The sequence below is a fragment of the Rhinichthys klamathensis genome, unplaced genomic scaffold (genome assembly GCF_029890125.1).
Source record: "Rhinichthys klamathensis goyatoka isolate OS25496 unplaced genomic scaffold, OSU_Roscu_1.1 h1tg000262l_1, whole genome shotgun sequence".
Taxonomy (NCBI): Eukaryota; Metazoa; Chordata; class Actinopteri; order Cypriniformes; family Leuciscidae; genus Rhinichthys; species Rhinichthys klamathensis.
The window spans coordinates 1,956,973-1,973,545 of NW_026606783.1; the positions used below are offsets into that span (position 1 = coordinate 1,956,973).

Below are 16,573 nucleotides of genomic sequence, written 5' to 3' on the forward strand. Positions count from 1 at the left end.
TGGTATTTGTCCCCTTTTATTCAAGAATTTGTAATCCATATTTTGATTGTATTTCAGCATTATTAAATGCTTAAAAATTTCACCTTTCATTTTGATTTCTATGCAGTAAAAAATGCAGTTGTGTGCTTTTTTTCTGCTGAGTTTGGCTTTGGCTCTTTGTCTTGCATCACCAATGGTAAGTTGGATAGTAGAAGGCTTATATTATAATACATTTTTGTTTTAAAAGTGATATACACCTGTCGTTTTTTAAATGTATTTTTCTTAATGTCCGAATATTGATTTTTATATCCCATGTTCTCAGCCTCCACTAGAAACAAATGGTAAGTACAGCACAGTCACTGACATGAATCTGTTGCAATGTTGTAATATGTTTTCAGTGTGCAAGATGTTTTTGATTATTGTCATATCTGTGAGATGTGATTGCTCTTTTTTCTCATTTTACTTTCAGGCTGTTTTACTAAAATTACATTTTTGTCTGCCACTGAATTCTGATTTCACCTCTCTGTCTTCTTGTCTTCATGATATTTTATTCAAAGGCACTGAGGAATGGAAGGACATACCAGATATAAATAAAGGTAAAACCAATATTTTATTTGAAGAACTCAAGTATTTTTATTTAAGCAGTAAGGTAACATATCTATTCGTTTGTACATTTTTACACCTGATTTATTCAAGCATATTAACCTCTAAACAACACTGTTGTTGTATTAGGTTTAAATCTCAAAGAAGGAGACATCATGGTGGTGAGTTTTGTTCCAAGGGCAAGGCATTCTAAAAGTAGAATATTGGACAATTCAAAAATCAGTCAATATGATATTCTCAGGATACTTAAAATAATCATCTGCTTTAAAGCCTAATCAAAGGACTGCCATTCTTGGGAATGAGTACCGGTGGGATATTCCCGTCCCCTATAAGCTGAGTGTGAATCTCAGTAAGAAAACATTGATTATTCACTTGCATTTTAACAAATCAAATTTGAAATATTTAAATGACCTAATATTGTTTTCAATTATTGTTTTCTGATTGTGGTTACAGGACTGAACTATAGAGGAGTCATTTTGAGAGCTTTTGAGCAGTTCAGACTGAAATCATGTATTGACTTTAAGCCCAGAGCAGCAGAAGATTTTTACATCTCTGTGGAGAGTCTTGAAGGGTACAGCATGCTTCTAGTTAGTAATCCACAATATAGGATTTAGCCTAAACTGTGCTAAATTAAATGTGTAGTAAAAAATAAAAAATAAACATTCATGAGTTAATAAACTCTTACCCAGGTAGAAGGTGACGTTCCCGCAACCATGGGTAACGTTTCCTAAAAGTTCTCTAAAGGTGACAAACGTTCCGAACCTTTACAGAACATTAGGGACGTTCCTGAAACGTCCTCTTTTGGTAATGAAAGTGCTGCAGTTCAACGTTCCTTAAATGACTTTAGGGGGACGTTCCGTAATGGTAATCTTATGGTCACATTATAACGTTACAAAGAGGACGTAATAAAAACGTTCTCATATGGGTCTAAGTTGGACCTATTATAACGTTCCTTATAGGACTTTAGGGGGACGTTCCGTAATGGTAATATTATGGTCACATAACAACGTTACAAAGAGGACGTAATCAAAACGTTCTCATATGGGTCTAAGTTGGTCCTATTATAACGTTCCTTATAGGACTTTAGGGGGACGTTCCGTAATGGTAATCTTATGGTCACATAACAACGTTACAAAGAGGACGTAATCAAAACGTTCTCATATGGGTCTAAGTTGGTCCTATTATAACGTTCCTTATAGGACTTTAGGGGGACGTTCCGTAATGGTAATCTTATGGTCACATAACAACGTTACAAAGAGGACATAATCAAAACGTTCTCATATGGGTCTAAGTTGGTCCTATTTTGACGTTCCTTATAGGACTTTAGGGGGACGTTCCGTAATGGTAATCTTATGGTCACATAACAACGTTACAAAGAGGACGTAATCAAAACGTTCTCATATGGGTCTAAGTTGGTCCTATTATAACGTTCCTTATAGGACTTTAGGGGGACGTTCCGTAATGGTAATCTTATGGTCACATAACAATGTTACAAAGAGGACGTAATCAAAACGTTCTCATATGGGTCTAAGTTGGTCCTATTATAACGTTCCTTATAGGACGTTAGGTGGACGTTCCGTAATGGTAATCTTATGGTCACTTAACAACGTTACAAAGAGGACGTAATCAAAACGTTCTCATATGGGTCTAAGTTGGTCCTATTATAACGTTCCTTATAGGACTTTAGGTGGACGTTCCGTAATGGTAATCTTATGGTCACATAACAACGTTACAAAGAGGATGTAATCAAAACGTTCTCATATGGGTCTAAGTTGGTCCTATTATAACGTTCCTTATAGGACTTTAGGGGGACGTTCCGTAATGGTAATCTTATGGTCACATAACAACGTTACAAAGAGGACGTAATCAAAACGTTCTCATATGGGTCTAAGTTGGTCATACAATGACGTTCTTTATGTGACTTTAGGGGAACATTCCATATTGGTTATTTTATGGTCACATAGCAACATTACAAAGGGGACATAATAAGGACGTTCCCATATGGTTCTCTGTTGACCATATGAGAACGTTTTGTGACTAACTTAATGAGAACATTCTAATATGGGTCTAAGTTGGTCATAAAAATAACCTCCCTTATAGGACTTTAGGGCGACATTCCATATTGGTTATTTTATGGTCACACAACAACGTTACAAAGAGGACATAATGTGAGCGTTCGGATATGGTTCTAAGTTGGTCATGTTATAACGTTCCTTATATGACTTTAGGGGGACGTTCCGTAAGGGTAATCTTATGGTCACACAACAACGTTACAAAGAGGATGTAATCAAAACGTTCTCATATGGGTCTAAGTTGGTCATAAAATGACGTTCTTTATGTGACTTTAGGGCAGGGGTGTCAAATTCAAACTCAGTAAGGGCCATGCTGAGGGTTGTGAATAAAATCAGGGGCCGGATATATATTTAGAGGATTTTTCATTTATTGAAATATAAGTGTATTAGTAGGCTAACTGTATAAAAACATCTCAATTCTTTAAACTACATTATCATAACAAGGTTTTATTTTTTAATTTTGAGTAATAACACATTTTTACATATTTCACGAAACATGTGTCAGGAGCAAAGTCTCTGACCAGCATAACTGCATAACAGTAATTTAAAACAGTAACCATAAAACAGTACTTTAAAACAAACAGTACTTTAAAAAAAAAATTCATAAAACTGTTTGATAAAGCAAAATATTCAACAAATGGTAGATAATTATAAATGTATTGATAACAAATGACATCTGAAAATGTTATTATTTGGCTTATTTTGAGTGGGGGTTCAATCTTCAGCTGGCTGGCAGTTGCCAGTCTGAGCCTGGCATGTCACGTGACCTGCCAGTGGCTGCCTAGTTGTCTGGCAGTCTGCCTTTGGCAAGTTTCAGAAACCATTGATTTTTGACAGTTTTTGTGTTTTGTGTTCCTCCCTTTCTAGCTCATTTATTATGCATCTGTTGATATGATTATGTTCTTTAGTATGATTGATGTTTTGAGGACTGTTATCGGGGTGCTTTGGTCTTACTTGGGGGTGCTGAAGCACCTGCTAGCCCCTCCCTAGCGCCGCCCATGCTCTCGCGATAAGTCATTCCAAAAATCATGGTAACGGATGTTGGTAGGTTTATAGCCTATATCACAGCCACCGCACTAGACATTATTATTATTAATGGAAGGAGACGTGGTGTGTTATCCAAGCATTAATGGCAGACCCTTATACTGCGAACGGCACATATAGCCTAAGAGTTCCGGGCTGTTTCTCCCTCATTTCTGCTCCGAGGTCTTGATTGTGGCATTTCTTTGAGGTTTAGAATCCAGTATTCCTGTAATTATTGTTTCTTTTATGAATTTAATAAAGAACTCTGTCTTGTATTATGTCCAAACGGTCAGTGTACTTTTGTGTCCATTCGTTTTTCCTTATTTAACCCGTAATTGCAAAACGAAAAATGAATGGTTGTATTTTTAAAACGCAAAGTTGCACCAAAATTTTTTTTTGAACTGTAGGCTACCTACACACCAAATGCTGCGCAAAAAAATAAATATCGACGAATTTTCAGATTTTTGTTTATGACTTTTTGCCTCTTTATTAAACATTTAAAATATTGACAAATTAATAGAAAACCAGTAAAATCTACATTTTTTCATAAGAACCTGAAAATTATATTTTTCGCGCAGTGCTGAATGAGAAGAGCCATATAACCACAGGTCCACAGCCCACAGAAAGGTGATTTATAGGTGAGTTATAGGCTATAATAAATGTGTCTGAAAAAATAACAAGATATTTTAATTGTTTATTAATCAAAAATCAGTGTCGGCTAAAACATCTCCATCTCCGCTGTATACGGCGGATGCACCTTTGGAGAGAAATGCACCTTTCATACGGATTACATAATCAGAAGGTATTAGCTTTCGATTCGAATTTGTTCGTTTTAAAGTGGACATTTCAAGCTTTAGCTTAGGCTATATTTTGTTTCAGTTCTAGCGCTTCAGTTCACGGAGACCATGAAGCGCGCCTGATTGTTTTATTTTATTTTACAAAAGCACAACGTTTTCTTGTTATTGTGAGTTTACACAAAGTAGTTGCGAATAATGTATTATTATTTTCTGTATGACCAGAAATGATAGAGTATTTTAAGTTGTTTCCACTGTTGATTGCAAGTGTTCGCGCCCACGCCATCCAGTGCGCGCTCCACACTCGCACACACACTTGGATATGGGTCAAAATCTTGTTTAGCCTATTTGTGATAATCTTAGCCCTGTGTTATGAATGAGATGTGGCGAATTGTTTTGTTCCTTTTTTGGATAAAAGAGTCTTCTACATATGTAGCCTAATAAATGTTACCTATTATCCCCGCGTCTTCTAAGTCAGCTGACTGTAAATGCGTAAAACCTGTTTCCATTGCAGTTTTGCGAAATATTCCTTTTTCGAATTGCCTGAAAAACCTCCTCATGCGAGCGTAAAAACTTTTTTGCGATAGGCCTAAACGGGAGTTTTTGCGAAATGGACGTGTTTCCATTGAGCGTATTTTCAATTCGCAATTTCAATTTGCGCAATTTGAAGGGTAATGGAAACGCGGTGTTGTAATATTCACAGACGTATATTTAAACAGCGCACGGGCCACATTAAATTGATCACCAGAATTTGTTGGCGGGCCTGATTAAAAGTCGTGGTAGGCCGTGTTTGGCCCGCGGGCCTTGTAATTGACACATGTGCTTTAGGGGAACGTTCCATATTGGTTATTTTATGGTCACATAGCAACATTACAAAAAGGGAACATAATAAGGACGTTCCCATATGATTCTCTGTTGACCATATGAGAAAGTTTTGTGACTAACTTAATGAGAACATTCTCATATACATCACGTTTTGTGTGCGGTGACGTGGGACGAACCGAGGTTCAACTTCCGTCAACTTCTGTCACGTTTATCTGGTTTGTCTGCGGGCTGGACCCTTCTCGGACGAACAGCGGTCTTTTTCCTGTTTTCTTCACCGACAGCGAGCCAGAAAAAGCCAATGTGATTATCATGTAAAGTTATTTTAATGAACCATTCTCGCGTAGATGGTCAGGCTATATTGGCTTTTTTTTTTAGATAAAAAAGCTAACGTATGCGCTAGGCCTATTCCAATTTGCTTATTTTAACTCTTGTTTACATAGCCTGCAGGGTCTCCTCACGAAATCTAAGCGGCATAAAGTTCAATGCGAGGGTCTTTAGAATATGTTTGTATTATTTTTGTCTCTTTTCTATTATTGTCATGTTTTCCTATTATTTGGTAAAGGCTACACCACTTTTCCACCACTTTTCCATGACGTTCTCAGAATGTTTTGGAAACATTGGATTTCTGAATTAAATATTGTCCTCTAAACGTTCCCAGAACATCCTGAATGTTCCCTGTGTTACGGGTGTGGTGCAGGTTGAAGGAGAGGCAGCAGTCAGCAGATCAAATTCAATAATATTTACTAATATAACTCAAAACAGGAATCCAGGAAACATAACCACACCAAATACAAACGTACCATACACAAACGTACATACGAACGAGAACCGACCAGGAGTGAGGGAGAACACAGGGTTTAAATACACAGAACAGATTAGGAGAACAAGACACAGCTGGGGCAAATAAACTAGACACAGGTGAAGGAACTGAACACAAACGAGGAGCGGGAAAACTAACACAGGACTAAACCAAATCACAATGACGGGGGGAAACACAGGACACACATGTAACATAACGCCCCCTCCAAAAAGGCGCGTCCTCGCGCCGTATAACTTTAAAAGGGGTGGGGGGGCGGGCGCCCTGGAGGCTGACGAGGGCGTGGCCTACCCTGAGCAGGAAGCCTCCAGGGCGGAGCAGGACGTGCAGGAGGCCAGGGCGGAGCAGGATGTGCAGGAGGCCAGGGCGGAGACTTTCCCTCGGGCGGCCAGGGCGGAGACTTTCCCTCGGGCGGCCAGGGCGGAGACTTTCCCTCGGGCGGCCAGGGTGGAGACTTTCCCTCGGGTGGCCAGGGTGGAGAGGCCACTTCAGGTGGCCAGGGTGGAGAGGCCACTTCAGGTGGCCAGGGTGGAGAGGCCACTTCAGGTGGCCAGGGTGGAGAGGCCACATCAGGTGGACAGGGTGGAGACTGTCCCTCGGGTGGCTTATATCCCCCCCCCAAAATTTTCTTGGGGGGAGTGACGGGTTCAGAGACATGCTTGGGGGAACTGGACGGGACCAGCGGAGAAGGCACGGGAGGACTGGACGGGACCAGCGGAGAAGGCTCGGGAGGACTGGACGGGACCAGCAGAGAAGGCCCGGGAGGACTGGACGGGACCAGCGGAGAAGGCTCGGGAGGACTGGACGGGACCAGCAGGGAAGCTCTGGCTCGGCAGGCGTGCGGGGGAGCTCCGGCTCGGCAGGCGTGCGGGGAAGCTCAGGCTCGGCAGGGCTGCAGGGAAGCTCAGGCTCGGCAGGGCTGCAGGGAAGCTCAGGCTCGGCAGGGCTGCAGGGAAGCTCAGGCTCGGCAGGGCTGCAGGGAAGCTCAGGCTCGGCAGGGCTGCAGGGAAGCTCAGGCTCGGCAGGGCTGCAGGGAAGCTCAGGCTCGGCAGGGCTGCAGGGAAGCTCAGGCTCGGCAGGGCTGCAGGGAAGCTCAGGCTCGGCAGGGCTGCAGGGAAGCTCAGGCTCGGCAGGGCTGCAGGGAAGCTCAGGCTCGGCAGGGCTGCAGGGAAGCTCAGGCTCGGCAGGGCTGCAGGGAAGCTCAGGCTCGGCAGGGCTGCAGTGGGGCGCTGGCGGGCAAGCGACGTGAAGCTGCTGTGCAGGCTTGGCTGGGCTGGACGGAACCAGCGGTGAGGGCTTGGCTGGGCTGGACAGAACCAGTGGTGCAGGCTTGGCTGGGCTGGACAGAACCAGTGGTGCAGGCTTGGCTGGGCCGGACGGAACCAGTGGTGCAGGCTTGGCTGGGCTGGACGGAACCAGTGGTGAAGGGTCGGCTGGGCTGCAGGGAAGCTCTGTGTCCCAGTCTATAAGCCAGTCTTCCTCTTTTAGCTCCACCAAAATTCCAACTGGCACGGTGGGCATGACGTGATGCATAGGCATGACGGTCTCGGCAGAACGAGACACTGGACACAGTGGGGAGACAGGAACAGAAGGGAGATCTGGGGTTACATCAACGGTGTAGGACGATCCACTCACCCACAGGATGTTGTCGATATATTCCCTAAGGGAACATGTGGTGGCAGTAGCTGGAAATTGCCCAAAGAGTGGATCGTCCAGACCCATCCAGAAGGAGTGCTTGAGGGCTTCCTCTTTCCAGGACACCTGATGGGCGAGGTGGAGGAATTCCTCGACGTAGGTCTCGATCGGATGGTGATTCTGGGAGAGGCTGAGGAGAAGGTCGGTGGAATCTTGAGGGTAGAGGAAGATGCCCATAATGCTGCTGTAACGGTCGGTTCTTCTGTTACGGGTGTGGTGCAGGTTGAAGGAGAGGCAGCAGTCAGCAGATCAAATTCAATAATATTTACTAATATAACTCAAAACAGGAATCCAGGAAACATAACCACACCAAATACAAACGTACCATACACAAACGTACATACGAACGAGAACCGACCAGGAGTGAGGGAGAACACAGGGTTTAAATACACAGAACAGATTAGGAGAACAAGACACAGCTGGGGCAAATAAACTAGACACAGGTGAAGGAACTGAACACAAACGAGGAGCGGGAAAACTAACACAGGACTAAACCAAATCACAATGACGGGGGGAAACACAGGACACACATGTAACACCCTGAAGGTCCTCCAAATAACGTCCCCAAACCCTTTAAAGAACTCCACATTGTGACTGTCAAGTTTCTTTTCGGATTTCACACATCAGTTCTGTATTTAACTTGAAAAAATGCTTAGTCAACCACGGACACAGGAATCATCTCAAAAATGGATTTTACTTTCACTCTTCATTAAAGTTATTACAATCTTGACTTGCAGTTTTTTACTCTCCATTCATGTCACATTACATTGGAACAGATGAACTTGCAGTTAGATTTTCTTCAAACAGTCAATTCTTTGGTAGAAAGGTTCAAGCTCAAACTAGTTTGATAACCAGCAGCGTCTCGGGTTGATTAGTCACTGATGCGCATCCGATTTCTGTTGTATTTCTCTCTCATACCTCATAACTTCTAGTTACAAAGCTTTCCCCTTTCTTCAAAGGGAAGCAAGCTGGAAACCCCGCAGGACAAGCGTTGTTCTCACCCCTCTCGTTTCTGCCTGTGTTTGGTCTTTACTGCGCTCTTATGATGAATCAACCTCTATCAGGTGCGCTCGCAATCAGAGTTTGGCTTTTTCCGACAGATGCCGGATGACGTCACCCGGAAGACGGCGCTCTTCGTGACTTTCCGTAACACCATCTATGACAGTCATTTCGCCATAAACCTCTTTTCTTCATTAATTTCTCAAGTAATATTTACAGTCACATAAATACGTGTTTTAACTTCACACCTCCCACTTGACCTTCTTGATTCTTGAATCCAAGAGGTCACACTTACTGTCCTTGTACTGTTCTTCCACTGGGATCAATACAACTAATCGCCGAACATCCCTATGAATAATGGTTTGATGGGATTTTAGTGACTTCACATTTGGTGATTTTCCTCGTGCCCGATTTCTCTGGTCCTGAACAAAAGACTGGGTGACTTGAGGAAACTCTTACGTCAACATCTCTCACAATAACTTTAGGATCAGCATTTGCCTTGATGACTCTTCCTAACTTGTATTGACTTCTCAGAGCATTCTGGTCTGCAACCCAGACAATGTCCCCTTCGGTAACATTCCTTTCCCTTGTGTGCCATTTACTCCTTATGAACAGGTTTGGTCCTGCTAACTGGCTCCACCTTTGCCAGAACTTGTTAATTTCTCCTTGGATAACCCTTAACCTCCTGTATGGGTATCCTGCAAAATCGAAATCACCTGGATCTCCTCTTGGGCTTGCTCTTCCCAGCAACAGGGAGTTCGGTGTGACATATTCCAAACAATACTCACGACTTTGAGTTCATGTGTCTATAGGCCTTTCATTTGCCAGATTTGCTGCCATATACAGAAAAGTCTGGAATTCCCCCCACGTGAAGATACCATCACCTCCTAGATTATGAAGAGCTCTTTTCACCACACGAACAGCAGCCTCAGCCGCTCCACTCCTATGGGGTGAGTTAGCTGGATGAAACTTTCAAACCCACTCAGTTCCATGTTTCCCGGCTTCCTCTTTGAATTCTGGTTTCCTTACTCGCTCCAAGAATTCGTACAGATCTTTCAGGGCTGATTGTGCTCCCACAAAGTTCAAGCCTAGGTCTGACCACACTTTTATGGGATGTCCTCTCAAAGCAGTGAACCTCTTGTACGACAACAAGAAACTTTCAGTGGATTGATCGCTTACAACATCTGTATGAACAGCTCTTGAAGCCATGCAACAATACACAATGCCCCAAACCTTCATCCGCACCCTTTTCTTCACTTCATCCTTCACTTCATAAGGGGCGAATAGATCTACCGTAACAAACTCAAAGGGTGCAGCTGGTCCAGTCCTTTCAGGTGGGAGATCACTCATAATCTGCTTGCATTTCTTTGCCCGTGCTTTCCTGCAGATGACACAACTTTCCACCACTTTTTTGGCCAATCTCCGACCTTTCACTACCCATGCTACTCTTCTCATCCTCAGAAGTGTTCCAGCAATCTCTTCATGGTTTACATTATGCGCCTCATGAGCCAGTAGCAATTAAACTCGTTCTTCAATAGGTAATAGTGGAATGGTGAGTCTATCTCTTCCAAAGGCTTCATATCTTCCTCTGCACACAAGAAGTCCTGTGCTTTCTTCTTTAAACACAACCAGTCTGCACAGTGTAGTCTCAGGGAATTGTGTACTCTTTTGTGCCGCCAAAAAGAGTGCCTTCAAAGCGTCCTCTCTTTCCTCCACTGTCAGTACAAATCCACTGATTCCAACTCTATCTTCTTTCCCAGATGGGATTCCTTTTTTCCAGCCATTTTCTTACGCTACGCCACACCCAGCCGATGACTCTTGCCAACCTTGACAGACTACTAAATCTTTCGACATCCACCCGTCCTCCAGTAATTAGTCTGCTCAGCATCTTACAGCGAAACGACTTCTCAGCTACTGATACTTTCTTCCCTTCAGTTATCTTCTCCATGTAGGCTCTAGTCACTGCCGCCGTGAAGACTTTCCTCTGGAGCTTGTTACCACTTTCTCTAGCATTATCAGCAATTTCAGCTGCTGATCTCTTAGGCCATTTGTCCACTGACTCTTTAAGGAACTCTGGTCCATTTTGCCACATAGAGTCTTCATCAAGATCTTTAGAGCTCGCCCCTCGTGTGATAATATCAGCGATGTTCACCTTCCCTGGAATCCACCACCAGTCGTCAATTGCCCCTGTTTTCTGAATCTGTCCGATCCTGTTTGCAAAGAAAGTTTGAAACCCATAGCTGTCACGCTGAATGGCTCCCAGCACCATCTGACTATCCACAAGATGGAATCATTTCTCCACTTTTATTCGTCCATGTTTTTCATAGTATTTCCTCAGACGTATTGCAAAGACTGCGCCACAAACTTCTGGATCTCCCTTCAGTTCTAGTGGTGTCAATTTGGATTTAGACTCCACTAGGCGAACATCCACTCCTTGATCGGTATCCCACCTGAGGTATAGTACTGCACCATAGGTTTTGTCACTCCCATCCGAGAACGTGACTCCCTATGGTTTTCCTTTCCAGTTCGCAGGCGTAAGACTTCTATGGAACTTTATTTTCTGGAGTCGCACATACTCTTCAAACAAATCAATAGCTTCTCTTCGGATTCCCTCAGAGAGCGCAGTGTCCCATGTATGTCTTGTTAGACATCCACTTCCGCCTTCCTGGAATGCTCTCCTAACGAGAATCGGGCCCTTCTGTTTCACTGGTGTGACTAGACCAAGTGGATCGTAGAGTCCTGCTACTTGACTCAAAAGGTTTCTTCTCGTCTAGGTCTTCAACCTAACTTCCTCTTCGGGAAGATCCTGCTCAGTCCTCACTTTCCTTTTCTTTTTGGAAAAATTTACAGAAGTCGTTATATACAATCTATCCTCCTCCGCCAGGTATCCAATTCCCAGGGCTTTCTCATCCCCCTCTACCAGCTGATTAGGAAGCGTTACAATTCTCTCAGGAATCAGGCTTGAAACTTTGCTTGTCTTTTCAGATCCGGACCTCCCACTTCGACCAGACCAGACCCATTCCTTCAATGCGAATCCACCAGCTTCTAGGATTTCCTCAATGCCCTTCACGATCTCAACCAGCCTCGTCCGATCATTTTGAGATGTGAGGATATCATCCACATAGCTGTCTTCTTCTAGGACTCTTCGCTCCTCTTTCAAGTGAGCAAAAGCTGCCAAACCAGCGGTCTCCCTCATTGCTAGCTGCGCGATACAACCTGCCGGACGATCTCCAATGTTAACCCTGGTCATACTCTCCTATTTCTTCCTCAGGTGTGTCTCGCCAAAGAAATCTGTGAAGATGCATTTCTCGTTCTTCCAGCCATACTGAATTATACATCTTTCTGATGTCTCCCAACACTCCCAACACTCCTTTCCTGAATCTGAGCAGGACGGCTCTGATGGAATTCAGGACATCAGGTCCTTTTAACAGAAGGTCGTTCATGCTCAGTCCCCTGAACTTCTGGCTGCTATTCCACACAAGACGCACAGGTGTGGTGACTGAATGTGGGTTTGGTGCAACTAGATGACTTACGTACCAGACCGGACCTGTCCACTTGTCAAGCACTTCCTTTGTTAGTTTTACTGCAGCTTCTCTTTTAACCATCTCATGAACCTGTGCAGTGTAAACTTTCTGGAAGTCTGTCTGAGAACGTTGTGGGAACGTTACCAGGCGACGTCCTTGACACCAGCCGGGACGTTCTCAGAATGTTCTGGGAACATTTGATTTCTGAATTGAATATTGTCCTCTAAACGTTCCCAGAACATCCTGAATGTTCCCTGAAGGTCCTCCAAATAACGTCCCCAAACCCTTTAAAGAACTCCACATCGTGTCTGTCTGGGAACGTTGTGGGAACGTTACCAGGCAAGGTCCTTGACACCAGCGGGGACGTTCTCAGAACGTTCTGGGAACGTAAAATTTCTAGCTGGGTATTCCCTACCTATCAAAACTTGACTATTCCTTCTAAAGGCTTTTGCCAATACAACTTGGGCCAACTTTAAGAGGGGCAAATCAAAAGAGGGATCAGACAGGTGAGGGTTAGACCAGAGAGACAGTCCATACAACAACCAGATCCAGACAGGAGAGGAGTTACAGGCAAGAAGGTCATTACCAGGAGGCTGTATACATATCTATACCAGCATACACTCTAGAAGAAAAGGTTCTGTATATAGAGCCTTAAAGGGTTCTTTTAGACGCTTCTTTTACAGAACCTTCTAGAGATTCCGATCATAAAATATTTTAGTTGTAATTATTTAAAGGGTTAGTTCACCCAAAAATTCTTACCCTCATGTCATTCCAAACCCAAAAGACTTTCGTTCATTTTTGGAACACAAATGAAGGGATTCTGTATAAAACCCTAGGGCTCTTGACTCAATTTTAAAGAACGCTTTATTTCAAAAAGGTTCTATATAAAGAGAAATGTCTTAAATTGTATAATACTTTCATGTTCACTGGGTTATTTTTTCCCCCAAGTGTTTCAAGCTGTTTAATTCATAAAAATTAACTAAATTTAAAAATTAAAAAAAAATTAAAGGGTTATTAGTTAGTTCAAACTTGAGTCCTGAAAAGAAGCACAACAAATATATAAGCATTTAACATTGTTTGGTATATATATATATTATATTTGTGTTATTTGACAGTTTTGGATACTTTTTGTGAAGATTATAATTTTACTTTATAATGTTATTAACGTAACATTATTGCATGTGCTGCGTAAATGTGCTGTTATCTCTCGCTTATTTCGTAGGTGTTGGTCATATGTCGGTCGCTCATCTCCTGGAGGCCAGACTCTTTCCATTGGAAATAACTGTGGAATAAAAGCCATTATCGAGCATGAGTTTCTCCATGCACTGATTTTGGCATGAGCAGTCAAGATATGACAGAGATGATTATGTGACCATCAACTTTGAAAACATCATAAAAGGTTGCCTTGTATTTTTTATTATTTTGTTTTCAACTTTATTTGTTTTTTTTAGGAAAAGAGTAAAAGTTATATACAGACATACACATGCTGATTGCAGTGCCCATTTAAATTAGCACTTAAATAAGCCAAGTCTTTATTTTCAGGGCAGGAGAATAATTTTGTTAAATACAACAAGAATGTGTCCACCACCCAAGGCACCCCATATGATTATTACTCTGTGATGCATTATGATAAAAATGCCTTCAGTAGCGATAATGGGTCCACGATCATCACCAAGCTTCCTGAGTTCCAAGATGTGATTGGTCAACGCCTGGACATCAGTGAATATGATGCGATTGAGCTCAACAAACTCTATAAATGCAGTGAGTATTTTACACACATTGCTTTCATTTGGACTTTTATAGATTTCGTATAGTTTAAGTGGATTCTAAGATTAAAATGTTGCAGTTTGTGGTTGTTAGATATTTCAGTAGGACTTGAAGTCTGATGTAAAGAAGACCAGGGAAACATGTCCTCATGAATGGAAGTTGTAAGGAATTGATTTTGCCTCAGTGTTTGTCTGTTTGCATGACAGATTCCTCCATCTCTTTCCTTGACCACTGCAGTTTTGATGATACATATCTGTGTCAGATGAGTATCTGTTCTGCTGCCGTTTATGGCTGGCAGAGAGTTAAGTCAGTGAGTGGCATCAATGTGACTGACCACACCTACTTGAGCAAAGAACAAAATGGTGAGTTCCGTTTCAGTCAGTCAGCGGAAAGTGTCTGTTTTGATATCACAGGAAGAGACTTTACACTATACTTTACTATTTACTATACTAATTGCCCAAAAAGAAATGCTTCAATTCCATCCACAGTTGCAGTCACTGTACCACCCAGTTCCACTATACACCTGTTTTCATGTCTGCAGGGATGTCTTTTTTCATGCACTTCAGCACTGAGGGGAGAAAGGAAGGGGACACGGCCATAATGGACAGCAAGACAATGACCCCTAAAAGAGACTGCAAAGTCCAATGCCTGCAGTTCTACTACTATCACAGTGGTAATGAGTCTGACCAGCTCAACATCTGGATCCGAGAGTACCAGAATGAAGCAGACAACAGAGGAACTCTCAGACTTATGGATCAGATCACAGGTCGGTCTCTTCTTCAAGTACTGTAATATTACAGGCGGAAAAACACATGTCGGCCTATGCTTTTAAAACGTTCCTAAAATGTTTAATTTTACATTTTAATTTCCATTTCTTGCAGAACTTCCAGGTAATTACTGGAAACTGCATCATGTGTCACTAAATGCAAATAAAACCTTCCAAGTTGTATTTGAAGCCCGTAAAGGAGCTGGAAACTCCAGTGGAGGCTTCTCACTGGATGATATAAATATTTCAGAGACTGAGTGTCCCCACATATGGCAGATAAGGGACTCTGAAAAGGTTTTGAACAATGGGATTTTGGAGAGTCCATTGTATTACTCCAGTGATGGTTATCGCTTTCAGGCTGCATTAAAGGTGGATCAGAATGTTCTTGCCATGTATATTCATCTGGTATCTGGTGCATATGATGACCAGTTGCAGTGGCCTTGTCCATGGAGACAAATAACCTTCCAGATGCTTGACCAGAATCCACACATGCAGAAGCGCATGTCCTTAGAAGAAAGCATCACCACTGACCCTGCTTTGGCATCTTCCAGTGAGAGTCCTATTATTTTTCTGTCAGATGTGTTTTTATGAATCAAAGTTATTATCTGTAGTTTTGAAGGGCCTTTTAAAAGCAACATTTTTTTGTAGCAGACTGGAACAATCCTCGAAACAACGGAAGTCAAGTTGTCATCGGAAATGAGACTGTATTTGTGGGTCCTTGGGTTTCTATATATGGCATAACAAATGATGATCTGACTAGAAGAGAGTTTATCAAGGGTGGTGACATCATATTTCTCCTCACCATGCAAGGTAGGTTTTGTGAAGTAACCTCAGAGAACAAGTTTAACTTGTCTAGTTTAAAGCAAACTGAGCATAATAAGAATGATGACAAGGATTCAGTTGGGCTATTATTTATATTTATAGTGTGACCCACTTTGTCTATAAATGTTGTTTTCCAATCCAGATATCTCAGGGCTTCTTCAGAAAGACTCTCTACCCTGCCCTAAAGTGACAGTGAAGAACTTCAACATTTCTCCTGATGCAAGTGCCCAGCAGGGACCATGTGCTACAAGGTGAATATCTCTTTAACCTCTGTTGTGTCCACAGAAAACTAAAATATTTTTAGGAAGTACTTTAAAAAATAACAGTATTTAAGAAATAATGTATACAGAGTGAATATAGTAACATCTGTAAGGCTGGAAGCTTACACTGCTATTTTGAACTAATAATAGTAACAAAAAGCAGTTGAAGGATGATGTGCATAATTCAGTTATTTTTCTGACTCCAATATGATTAATCTGACTCCATTCAAGTTGTTATCCTTTATCCTCTGATTTTTTTTTTTTTATGTGAAAAAAGAACTGATTGGTTCTATTGCATTAATAATGTGTATCTTCATATTTTTACCTCTCCTCTTTTAGTGATTGTGCCAAGACTGCTTCCTCTCTGATCATCTTGGTGCTTTACTTTCTTTTTCTAGTGAGTTAATCACGAGAAATCACTATTATCACTTCCCTTGTCTGACTACACATGAGTTCAATGCCAAAGAAGTTGAACTACATCTATCTTCAGCTTTCTGGGATATGATAGCTAAATGTGTTTTGTTAATGAAAGGAGCTGAACAGATTAAGTTTATATTCATTTATTTACAATCTATGTTATTCTTAGAGTTAATTATAACAATTTATAAATAAGGCATTTATTGTCAA

General features: G+C 42.1%; 1 pseudogene; it reads left to right on the plus strand.

The window, feature by feature from the left end:
• The first annotated feature begins 737 nt into the window (after window positions 1–737).
• LOC130101842 (meprin A subunit beta-like) lies at window positions 738–16,431 on the plus strand (annotated as a pseudogene).
• Window positions 16,432–16,573: the final 142 nt, after the last annotated feature.